General features: G+C 45.3%; 1 non-coding gene across 1 annotated transcript; it reads left to right on the forward strand.

Moving 5' to 3' along the window:
• Positions 1–2,489: 2,489 nt before the first annotated feature.
• LOC138247572 (U4 spliceosomal RNA) lies at positions 2,490–2,629 on the forward strand. Its single transcript, XR_011194583.1, has one exon. It is a non-coding gene; the product is annotated as a U4 spliceosomal RNA (small nuclear RNA).
• Positions 2,630–12,489: the final 9,860 nt, after the last annotated feature.

Genomic DNA, 12,489 nt, shown 5'->3' on the forward strand with positions numbered 1-12,489 from the left:
TGAAGGACAACATAGTGAGGATGGTAGGAGTTAAGGGTAAGTCATAGGTTTCTCTTGTTAGAGTAGGGCTACCCTTTTGTCAGGAAGGCTAATGATAGCCAGATCCTGAGATCTCATTCTTCGTTGTGTCCTTATTTTGGATACTCCTTCTTACAGCCAGCACTAGTGGTACTGCTGTGAGAGCCATCACCTAGCACAAAGGTTGTGTCTGAGCTACAGCTAGAAAATTATATTTGAAAGAGAAAATCCTCAAATCAGTTCTGAAACCTCAATAGTGGATGCACATCAAATCAGTGATATGACATTGCTCAAAACAATGTTGTGATACATGAATATAGTCAAAGATATTGATGTCAAAAATATCATCCACCTATACTTATAATGGTAAGTTCAAAAATATTGGAACAAAAATATCGTTCACAGTAATACTGTTAAAAATAATACAAAAATATTGATCTTCATTATATGTATTGAATAATATAGTAAGGGGCATATTTATACTCCGTTTGCGCCAAATTTGCGTCGTTTTTTTCGACGCAAATTCGGCGCAAAACTAACGCCATATTTATACTTTGGCGTTAGACGCGTCTAGCGCCAAAGTATGAGGAATGAGCGTCATTTTTTTGCGTGAACGCCTTCCTTGCGTTAATGAGATGCAAGGTAGGCGTTCCCGTCTAAAAAAATGACTGCGACGCAAATGCGTCGTATTTATACTCCCGGGCAAAAATCACGCCCGGGAGTGGGCGGGGCAAAAAACCCCGCATTTGCGCCTCTTTTTAACGCCTGGGTCAGGGCAGGCGTTAAGGGACCTGTGGGCTTGAGCCCACAGCTGCCCTCCCATGCCCCCAGGGACCCCCCCTGCCACCCTTGCCCACCCCAGGAGGACACCCAAGGATGGAGGGACCCATCCCAGGGACATTCAGGTAAGTTCAGGTAAGTATACTTTTTTTTTATTTTTTATTTTTTTTGGGATAGGGGGCCTGATTTGTGCCCCCCTACATGCCACAATGCCCAATGACCATGCCCAGGGGACATAAGTCCCCTGGGCATGGCCATTGGGCAAGGGGGCATGACTCCTGTCTTTACTAAGACAGGAGTCATGTAAATGGCGTCTGGGCGTCGTTAAAAATGGCGCAAATCGGGTGGAGGCGATTTTTTTGCCTCAACCTGACTTGCCCCATTTTAAGACGCCCTAACGCCATTTTCCCCAACGCCGGCGCTGCCTGGTGTACGTGGTTTTTTTCCACGCACACCAGGCAGCGCCGGTCTGCTAGCGCCGGTTAACGCCTTTCAATAAATACGGCGCCCGCATGGCGCTTCAGAATGGCGTTAGCCGGCGCTATTCTTTTTGGCGCAAAACTGCGATAGCGCAGTTTTGCGTCAAAAAGTATAAATATGGCCCTAAATGTTAAATAAACACATAACATCAATATAATGTAAATTAAATCATTTTGAAACATTTAAGATCCATATATAAATGTATACACAAATAAAACACACATATGTATGTTTATATATAATTTAACACTATAAATAATATATATATTTTCTAATTTATATTATTTTTAGACTACTTTTTATGTGCCAGCGCAAAGTGCTCAGTCCATTCTGTAATCTCTCTTTGGGCTTCAAACCATGCCCATGTCACTTAGTCACTCACATTGGTTGGTGGGCTTGCCTTTTAAAATCCCCTTGCTTCCATTTGTGAAAGGCATGCATACATCACGCCTTTGCTGATGTTTAGCCCACCTACACAGCACTGGTAAACTACTGAAAACATAGGAGGCTTGATGTTTTGAGCCTAGGGTCCGGACTACTTTATCTGTTTATTTTCCACCAGCGCAATTGCGCTGCATTTTTTTTCTTTACAACCCTGACAGCTCTAACTCGAGCAAATGCGAGACCCGTTGCATTGAGAATGCTTGTTTTGCAATTCTAGTACTGTGAGTCCCTCGTTTTACACGATCTCCAGCACACAGAAAGATGATCTGAAAATCAGGACGTGAAATGTGTTCTTCTTAAAGCTGTAAATGAAGTGCAGAAAACGCAGCTGTGTAGCTCCGTGAACCGGCACACCTAAGACAAGCGAAATATCGAAAAATGTTGGCATTACTTATATTTCGTTAAATTATTGCCAGGCCTTCTCTATGAAACATTTGATTTCTCTCTTCTTCCATTTCCGCAACACACCGGCGAGCGCCCCGGACCCGCCTACACGTGACGGTCTGTCTGACCTATCACCAAACCCGTAACATGGGAGCTGCATTACGCAGACAGATAATTACCATACCATTTCCCAGAGTCCTCTGCGCGTCGTGAGGGAATGTTTAGGGTCAGAGAACAGACCGTAAGAGGTAAAACACCAGTAATGTAAGTACTATGGTGACAGTCGGGATCCAAAAGTGGTGGAGTGATTTTAAAACTTTATATAGCTCTTGGTAACATGAGGTGTTCCGACGAAGGGACAAATATTTCACAGTAATTTATTTAGCTTTGCGCAGTGGCAGTATCGTAGCCAATGAGGTCGAACCGAGGCGCGATTATTGCTTATTGAAAACTTTACCCAATACCCCGTCATGGAGACTTGAAATATAGTCGATATGGCAATTTTTGACAGTCTCCAAGGAGACTGAGTTTCAGTGTTTGAAATAAGATATCAGTTGTACTTTATAATGAGAGGGCGTGAGGAGTGAATGAAAAGTCTTGTCGTTGCGACGCTCTCTCTTAATTTAATTTTTTTAAATGTTATTTATGCAATTGACGGGTTTGGTTCTCTTCCTCGTTTCCCGTGTTTTTTTCTGCTCGGAGTCGGGCCCAAGTTACGAGGTGGATTTGGGTGCAATGCTGAGCTCTTCCGACAGGCGGAGGTCGAATCTACCCGTGAAATATGTACTCACTAATCAAGCAGTTTATTTCCACGATGGAAGCGTTTTATTAAAAAAGGGAAATGTTGAGAGGGTTATTTCAATTTTTATCCAGCATTTTAAAGAGAACATGAACTAACAAAGGTGTTCGGTTTCACCTTTATCATTATATAACGTTTCTTTATAAATCGTTTAAAGTGCTGAATAATAGCTCCTAAGAGTTGTTACTTAATTCAGTGCCGCTTATTGCATCGATCTAGGGCAGAGGTCTTCAAACTGGGGGGCCTCAAGTGATCCCAGTGGGGGCGCCAGACACTGGCAAAAAAAAGCTTTATCCAGATAACAAGCCTTTGTTTTAAGCAGAAGCTTGTTATTGCATTTTTAAAAAGGTAACAGTACTTAACTGCAATGTTTAAATAGGTTTAGACATATTTAAACATTGCCATTTTTATAAAACAATTGTGAAAAATTCTGAGGGGGGCCCAATGATTATTATTTTTCAACTGGGGGGCGCGGCATTAAAACGTTTGGAGACCACTGATCTAGGGCCATGATTTAAGAAAAGTGGCACTGCACCCAGTGCAGGGACACTTTCTTGCGCCCCCACCCTGCACCTCACTAACGCCACCATGTTAATGTGGTGCAAGCAGGCGCTAGGGGCTCTTAAATCTGCCCCTAAAAGGGCTAAAAGGCTGAGTGGAGCCGCTGGGATTTGCACCTTGGACAATGAGATCACACACAGAGTCTTGGACGGGTGGATCAGTCAAACTGAGCCAACAGGTCCGGCACATTTGTTCCCTGCATGGACACCCTATACGATGAACAAAGAGTATAACCTGAGACATCTTTTATGAGTCTGGAAGACATACAACTAGTTCTGTAGAGCCTTCCCCCAAATGTACATGGTTCAGTGCACACTGGCCAACAGTGCTGATTAAAATTGTGCACCACAAGAGGCAGTGTGATGATTATTAGTGGAGTACAAGACTGTGTATGAGAGGGAAGGCGGTGATGTACAGTACGCATGGGGATATTCAGCTGGTGATCAGAGGATGCTGTGCATAGGGGGCACAGAGTGATGTACAGCTGGTGATCAAAGGATGATGTGCATCGGGGCACATTGTGATGTACAGCACAGATCATAGGATACTGTGCATCGGGGCACAGGGTGATGTACAGCACAGATCATAGGATAATGTGCATCAGGGGCACAGGGTGATGTGCAGTGCAGATCATAGGATACTGTGCATCAGGGGGCACAGGGTGATGGACAGCAGGTGATCACAGGATGATATGCTTCAAGGGGCACAGGGTGATGATCAGTGAGCACAGAATGTACATTAAGATGTTCATCAGGGGGCATAGGTGACATACATCAAGGAATAAAGGATACAGCATGGGGCACAGGGAATCTACAGAGGGAGCAGGGAGTTACCTCTGTGAGATGTTTGCCATATTCTTAACAACTGCCTACAAGCCAGTGTAGGAGGCTGGACTGGCTTGTAGTGGGTACCAAGAGGTACTTACACCTTGCACCAGGCCCAGGTATCCCTTATTAGCGTAGAGGGGTGTCTAGCAGCTTAGGCTGATAGAAAAGATAGCTTAGCAGAGCAGCTTAGGCTGAACTAGGAGACGAGTGAAGCTCCTACAGTACCACTAGTGTCACATGCACAATATCATAAGAAAACACAATACACAGATATACTAAAAATAAAGGTACTTTATTTTTATGACAATATGCCAAAGTATCTCAGTGAGTACCCTCAGTATGAGGATAGCAAATATACACAAGATATATGTACACAATACCAAAATATGCAGTAATAGCAATAGAAAACAGTGCAAACAATGTATAGTCACAATAGAATGCAATGGGGGCACATAGGGATAGGGGCAACACAAACCATATACTCTAGAAGTGGAATGCGAACCACAAATGGACCCCAAACCTATGTGACCTTGTAGAAGGTCGCTGGGACTGTAAGGAAACAGTGAGGGTTAGAAAAATAGCCCACCCGAAGACCCTGAAAAGTGGGTGCAAAGTGCACCTAAGTTCCCCAAAGAGCACAGAAGTCGTGATAGGGGAATTCTGCAGGAAAGACCAACACCAGCAATGCAACAACAATGGATTTCCAGACGAGAGTACCTGTGGAACAAGGGGACCAAGTCCAAAAGTCACGATCAAGTCGGGAGTGGGCAGATGCCCAGGAAATGCCAGCTGTGGGTGCAAAGAAGCTGCCACTGGATGGTAGAAGCTATGGATTCTGCAAGAACGACAAGGGCTAGAAACTTCCCCTTTGGAGGATGGATGTCCCACGTCGTGAAGAGTCGTGCATAAGTGTTTTCGTGCAGAAAGACCGCAAACAAGCCTTGCTTCCTGCAAGGGTCGCGGTTAGGATTTTTGGATGCTGCTGTGGCCCAGGAGGGACCAGGATGTCGCCAATTGCGTAAGGAGACAGAGGGGGCGTCCAGCAAGACAAAGCGCCCATTCAGAAGCAAGCAGCACCCGGAGAAGTGCAGGAACAGGCACTACGAAGTGGAGTGAACTGGAGCTCACCCGAAGTTGCACAAGAGGGTCCCACGAAGCCGGAGGACAACTCAGGAGGTCGTGCAATGCAGGTTAGAGTGCCGGGGACCCAGGCTTGGCTGTGCACAAAGGAAAGCCTGGAAGAGTGCACAGGAGCCGGAGTAGCTGCAAAACACGCAGTTCCCAGCAATGCAGTCTAGCGTGGGGAGGCAAGGACTTACCTGCACCAAACTTGGACTGAAGAGTCACTGGACTGTGGGAGTCACTTGGACAGAGTTGCTGAGTTCAAGAGACCTCGCTCGTCGTGCAGAGAGGAGACCCAGAGGACCGGTGATACAGTTCTTTGGTGCCTGCGGTTGCAGGGGGAAGATTCCGTCGACCCACGGGAGATTTCTTCGGAGCTTCTAGTGCAGAGAGGAGGCAGACTACCCCCACAGCATGCACCACCAGGAAAACAGTCAAGAAGGCGTCAGGATCGCGTTACAAGGTCGCAGTAGTCGTCTTTGCTACTTTGTTGCAGTTTTGCAGGCTTCCAGCGCGGTCAGCAGTCGATTCCTTAGCAGAAAGTGAAGAGAGAGATGCAGAGGAACTCTGATGAGCTCTTGCATTCGTTATCTAAGGAATTCCCCAAAGCAGAGACCCTAAATAGCCAGAAAAGGAGGTTTGGCTACTTAGGAGAGAGGACAGGCTAGCAACACCTGAAGGAGCCTATCAGAAGGAGTCTCTGACGTCACCTGCTGGCACTGGCCACTCAGAGCAGTCCAGTGTGCCAGCAGCACCTCTGTGTCCAAGATGGCAGAGGTCTGGGGCACACTGGAGGAGCTCTGGGCACCTCCCAGGGGAGGTGCAGGTCAGGGGAGTGGTCACTCCCCTTTCCTTTGTCCAGTTTCGCGCCAGAGCAGGGCTGAGGGATCCCTGAACCGGTGCAGACTGGCTTATGCAGAGATGGGCACCATCTGTGCCCATGAAAGCATTTCCAGAGGCTGGGGGAGGCTACTCCTCCCCAGCCCTGACACCTTTGTCGCGTGGGCTCTCATTATCCTAAATGAGACCACTGGATTTCTAGGCAGCAGGATCGATAACGGTGTGGGGGACTGAGTCTGACCCACGTGTAAGGAACTCTGTCACCCTAAATCCGGTTGTTGCTCCGGCTAACTAGCAGTGCCTCATTTCCCCCACGGGGAAGAAATGATTGGGCAGCCGAGCGCATGACATCTTTGGAACTTCTCAGGGAAGTCGTGGTCACTCAGATCCAAACCAACTCTCTCATTCACAATATGGTCTCATATACAAATGACAAGGACAGTATAAGTTTTATATAATGTTTTAATAAAACAACTGTATTTTAGATATTAAGGCGTGAGCCGCAATAACCAGAACAATACAACATAGTAGGATTGATATAGTAACCAGGAGAGTAAAACATAGAAATAAAGCTATCATAATTCCTAACCGTTTCTACTCTCCCTCTGTTTGTTCTATTTGGAGCACAGCATCTTAAGCTTTCAGCTTGCCTTTCTGTATCACTAGGGAGACGGACACACTCATACCTGAGCAAAGGCCTGTGATCTGGTTCAGCATCTGCAACGAGGCAGTCAGCGTCTAGTTGTGGTTCCCTGGTCGGAATCTCCCTCTTGCATGTATTGGGACAAGGAAGTGATTTTATAACTAACATGTCATTGTGATCACAAAATGTTCCTACGCAAGAATGGCAAGTCTAGACTCCTACCACGTCTATCGGCAATGTACCAGACTGTATCCTTGACTAAAGCACAGAGTGAATATGTTATGAAGAACTCCAGTGCTGAAGTAGGCAAAACAGTGTGATATGAATAAAAAACAACACCGTAGAACTGGCTATTCTGTAAAATAACAGTACGAAGCCTAATAGAAAGCATTTAGAGTAAAGTGCACAGAGGCTCTAAGCTGTTAGCAAATGAATAAAATATATTTAGGGCAAAGTGCACAGAGGCCTAAGGCCTGAAGCTAATGCGCAAAATATACGTAAAACTGACCACACTACACCCTCCCCTTGTCGGTAGCAAGTGGTTCCAACAACATAAAAAAAAAAAAAAAAACATGACCTAAATTTAAACCCAACATTTCGACAAGATGAGAAGACAACAAAGTCATAAATTTAGGAAACATGTGACGATAGAGCGAATTGCAATATAGTGTCAATTTAGTCGGGAGAGAGAGAAAAAAAAATCCAATTGTCAGACAGAAGCAATAGAACGTAGAAGCTCCTCCACTTCGAGATAGGTCAATATCGGAAGATCCACGCCACAAAGTACCATGGAGCAGGTGTGTTCCAAAGCCCCAAAACCATTCAGGGCGGCACCCCGTGTAGTGCCAAGGAAAGAGACAAAACCATCTTCCTCCAGGAAGGGAATCTCATAATCCGCTTCACGAAGCAAACGCAACCGTAGTGCACAAGTCTGGGAATGAGCCCTAATCGGGAACATCAACAGATCAAGATCAACCACTGGAGAGCGCTGCAGTGAGAGACAGAAAGCCAGTGCATGTTCAAACGAGCACCAAAGGCATCGAAACACAGGTTGCACACAATCCAAAACCGGTCGGAACGACAAAGACCAGTCACACTCCAGATGAGCCAGGAGTGTTGCTCTAAAACGCTGCATCATGCGTTCACGACACAGCTGTGCTGACGGGAGCAGCAATACAGGATCTCGTTGCGGCGGGACAGCCATTGCGAAAAAATAGCAACAACAGCAAAACTCCAGCCAATAAAGCCAAAGTAATCGGGAAACCCCCAAAAAATGCTTCCGAAAATAGAGTGTATAGCCGAAGGTATCAAACCGAATATGGAAGAGAAGGTGTGAACGAAACCAACACCAACGGCTTTGAAAAAATGAGCAATACCAGCAGTGATGGATGCATTAAATATACGTCCCACAAGTTCACCGAAGTGACTCGGAAAGTTAGTATTCAAAAGGGACTGTATCTCCGCCGATGACCTTGCCACTTGAAGTGCGTAGGTCTCGCTAGCAGATGTAAGGGCCACATGCTTTTGAAACAATAAAGCTTTCAGCCGACTCAACTTGTCGAAATCAACCTTGGAAGTAGCAATATGAGGCCATATGTCCGCTACCTCCCTAAATTCAGTAGGGGGAAACAACACATTCCCGCAGCACGTAACGGCCTTGTTGACGACAACGACGTAAACTATTCTGGCACGCATGCCACAGCAGCGTTCGCTGTTAAGAACAATGTAACTGCCGTTAGAAAGCACCTGGAAAGTGTTTTTAATTACCGGGACTGGAACTCCCTTCAGATAACAAGCTAAGTTAGCAATCGAAGCATTACACGCTCCGTGCAAGGACAGCTGTTTACAAACCATGGAATGGCTAACAGAAGCTTCGCATTCGCTACCGCTAAGAAAAACTTCCTGCAAACCATTAACACATCTGTACTGAAAAGGAAGCTCCCACACCTCGTGTATGTAACTGTCACCCAATAGTTCATATCTACCCACCGGAATGTGCTTCAAACAAGAAGTAAATTGCAGAGTGGAGATAGGCAAATTAATAACCCCATGAATCAACCACTCAGCTGACGGAATCTCAGCCACCGTAAAAGGCAGTTTCTCCAACTTTTCAATATTTAACATAACATACGTCGCTTCCTTCTTAGCCATCAATTGTTGTTGACGAGTCAAATTAAAGGAGATAAAGATCTCTCTGGCACGAATGTGCTGCCATGGAACGCGACCCGCCTTCAAGGTCTGAAGAGTCCAACCCAGCTGCATGATAGATCGTGTCTGACTCTGCCCATGATATAAAGAAGACATGTCTGATTTTATAATGTCAATAGCAGAAGAGACAATGCTGTCAATCGTGTAAACACGGTCAGAAAGGGTATGCATGCCATTATCAACAACAGACAAAGTCTGCAGCAGATTTTCTTGATCAATCTGTCTTAACCGGGCTGCAGCCTTCTGCTGGGAAAGTTTCCAAAACTCATTATACACTTCGTATAAGAACCTTTTTCTCCGGGGCACCTTGGGACCTGATAAGAAATCTTGTAAATCAGTACCATTAGACAGTAACTTGAGGTGTGACTTAACTGCACCCAGCGTGAAGTACTTCAACCATTGTTGACAAAGTTTCCCCACACTGTATGTAGTTATTATATCAGCATGTTCTGGTGAAATGTAACGAGGGTCTGCCCTACTAGTCCTGAACCCCCCAGAAGAGGTAACAAAACGTTGATGACACTGATTAGTGTCTACAGGCCACAATAACCACCCGCCCGGATGTAACGATGAAGCGTTAAGCGTACCATTCTGGACCCAATGCGTAAATTCACTAAAAGTAGCATTCACATAGTGCTGCCAGTTATTTAATTTAGAAGGGACAGGTATACTAGGCAAAGTCAATTCTCTAATCGACGCCAAGCCCAAACAACTAGTCTGTTGTACTGTGTCATTGAGGAAAATCATTTGCACAGGGATAATGCATGCTCGAAATAATGTATCTCTGCCTTGCATTTGCCAATTTTTCGTACCCCAAACACTTTTCAAGTCAACAGTCTTCAACCAGTATTCATATCCTTCGACCGAAAGTTTAGAAACAAACGAATTAGAATACAGTAATTTAGTATCGGTCAGCAAAATTTGCTTATTAGAATACGGTGTCACTTTAAAATAGTAAGACTTAGCATTTCGCTGATCATGCCCAGAAAAATACGCAAATTTATCATTATACGTTTTCGAACTCCCTTGTGGAGGAGTCGAGCAATGTTCCCATTGTACATAATTAAAGATGGACTTAGGGCTACTCGCTTTGTGAATAAAGTGGTGTCCAAAATAGGTGTAGCAAAACATATCACCATGATTATCTCTAAATTGGTAAGCATCTTCATCGTCATAGACAGTATAATATTGCAAATCTTTTAGCATAGCATCTACTGTCTTCACATCCCAATCATCAGAAACAATGCCTGGAATAACAATATAATTCATTGATAACTTAAGAACATACGGTATTTGAATCAATTCAGTGGGACCATATATATCAAACATTACTTTATCCCACACAATTCCATCCGGAATTGGTATTGCAGAAATGTTCACATTGGATAAGTCTCTTCGAACCATATGAGACGAAAAATGTGGTCTCAACACAGTCTCCACGTGCTCAATGTCTGATCGATCAGGAAGAAAATGACCATGTATTACCAGAAAAAAGGTAACCACAAATCCCAACCATAAAAAAATAGTCAGTACAGTCATAAAAAGCCACAAATAGTTCCAAGGAACAACAAAATATGTACGTTTAAGCCAACTTAGTAGCTTACGTGGACCTCGGATTGAAGACAGCGAAGACGAAGAGCTGGATACAGCCGCATCCGCGTCGTTGAAGCAGCCAGAGGCAGTTCTTGCAAAAGGGGCAACAGTGAACAAGGAAGCTGATGGAGGTTCTCTCCTAGGTACGCTATAAATCACATGTTCAGAAACATCAGTAGAACGTACAGCAATTTGAGAAAAAGAATCGATATCAATCGTTGACTGTGGAACAATCACAAGATCATCTTCCACCCTCCCCAAGCTCGGAGAGGAAACAGGGTCGGTGCAAATCACCTGCAGCGGGACTTCTTCCCCAGTAGTGAGAGGGATGCCGGAACTACTGGGTGTCCCTCTTGGTCTGCTGTGCAGAATCGGCCACATGTTGTAACTTGACATTATCAATGGAAACAAAACGATTTCCTTTGGCCCCTTGCAGCGGCGGCAAAATCACAGTTCTCGTGCCGCTCACCCCCAACACCGGGACAGGTGCTCGATAAGAAGGACCAAATTCTTTCTTTACTGCGACCTTTTCACGCACTAGATCCCCAATCCTGGGTATCCAACCAGTAGGTGTTACTGGCTCATCCTTAATTCCAGAGGAGGCAGCACTTGCAGAAGAGTTATCTTCACGAAATTGTTGTAAATCCTGCAAAACAGTGACACGATCATTTATGTCAAAGGGCGTATCTGCCGCCTCCACACCAGGACCATCTAGATCAGGAACATACATTCGTGTTCCGAACAGGCACTCATATGAAGTACGACCCCCCAGTGACCTTCTAGGCAAGTTATTAAGTGCTCTCTGTACTCCATACAGGTGGGCTAGCCAACCACGACCCGTACCTATAACCCTCGCTGTTAAGGATTGCTTTAAATCACGATTTAAACGCTCCACGACAGAATTTCCCTCGGGATGAAATGGAGACGAGAATTGGAGTTGGACCCCCAACGAAGCCATGGTGTCCCTGAATGCCTTAGAGGCAAAAGCAGGGCCCTGGTCCGAATGAAAAGCCGCAACTGCAAATGTATCGACAAAGATACGCAAATCTTTAATAACAGTCCGAGCGTCAGCCGAGCGCTGTGGCCAGACCCACACAAATCTGGAGCATGAATCTACAGCAACCAATATGTATTTGTATGCACTATCTGGTGTCAGTGGACCACAATGGTCCAAGTACACACACTGTAATGGTCTATTTGATATCAGAAGAGGAGTCTGCTGCGGGCGTCTAGCCGACGATGCTTTAATTTGTTGACAGACGTCACAACAAAGGACATACTGCTTTGTCTCCTTATAGAGACCAGGCCACCAATAACGGGCCTGTAAAAGTGAAATCGTGGCAGCCACACCAGCATGCGCAGATGCCACCCCTTCATGCGCTGCAGAAATTAATCGAGGTCTCTCAATCTTATTCGGTAACTCACGTACACCAACGCCTGGAATATTAACAACAGCATTTAGTGCACCACTCAAGCAGTAACTATATTTAGAAGGGAATCCTTTAGGAAATGGCGTGCCATCAGCCGTAGCTTTTATGGCAGCCGAAATCTCTATGTCTGGTTTTGAACTCGAACGAGTTACCGCGGCTACAGTGGCGATAGCCACTGCCGACTTTGCAGCCTCATCAGCCAAAGTATTCCCAGCAACGTGTATTCCAACGCGCTGGTGTCCAAGTGTATGTACAACATGGACTTTAGGAAGCGTTTCTTTCAGACCCGCAACCTTACCCCACAACAATTTATGTTTAATGGTGTTGCCTTTAGAATCTCTGAACCCATTCATTTTCCAA

The sequence above is a fragment of the Pleurodeles waltl genome, chromosome 7 (genome assembly GCF_031143425.1).
Source record: "Pleurodeles waltl isolate 20211129_DDA chromosome 7, aPleWal1.hap1.20221129, whole genome shotgun sequence".
NCBI lineage: Eukaryota > Metazoa > Chordata > Amphibia > Caudata > Salamandridae > Pleurodeles > Pleurodeles waltl.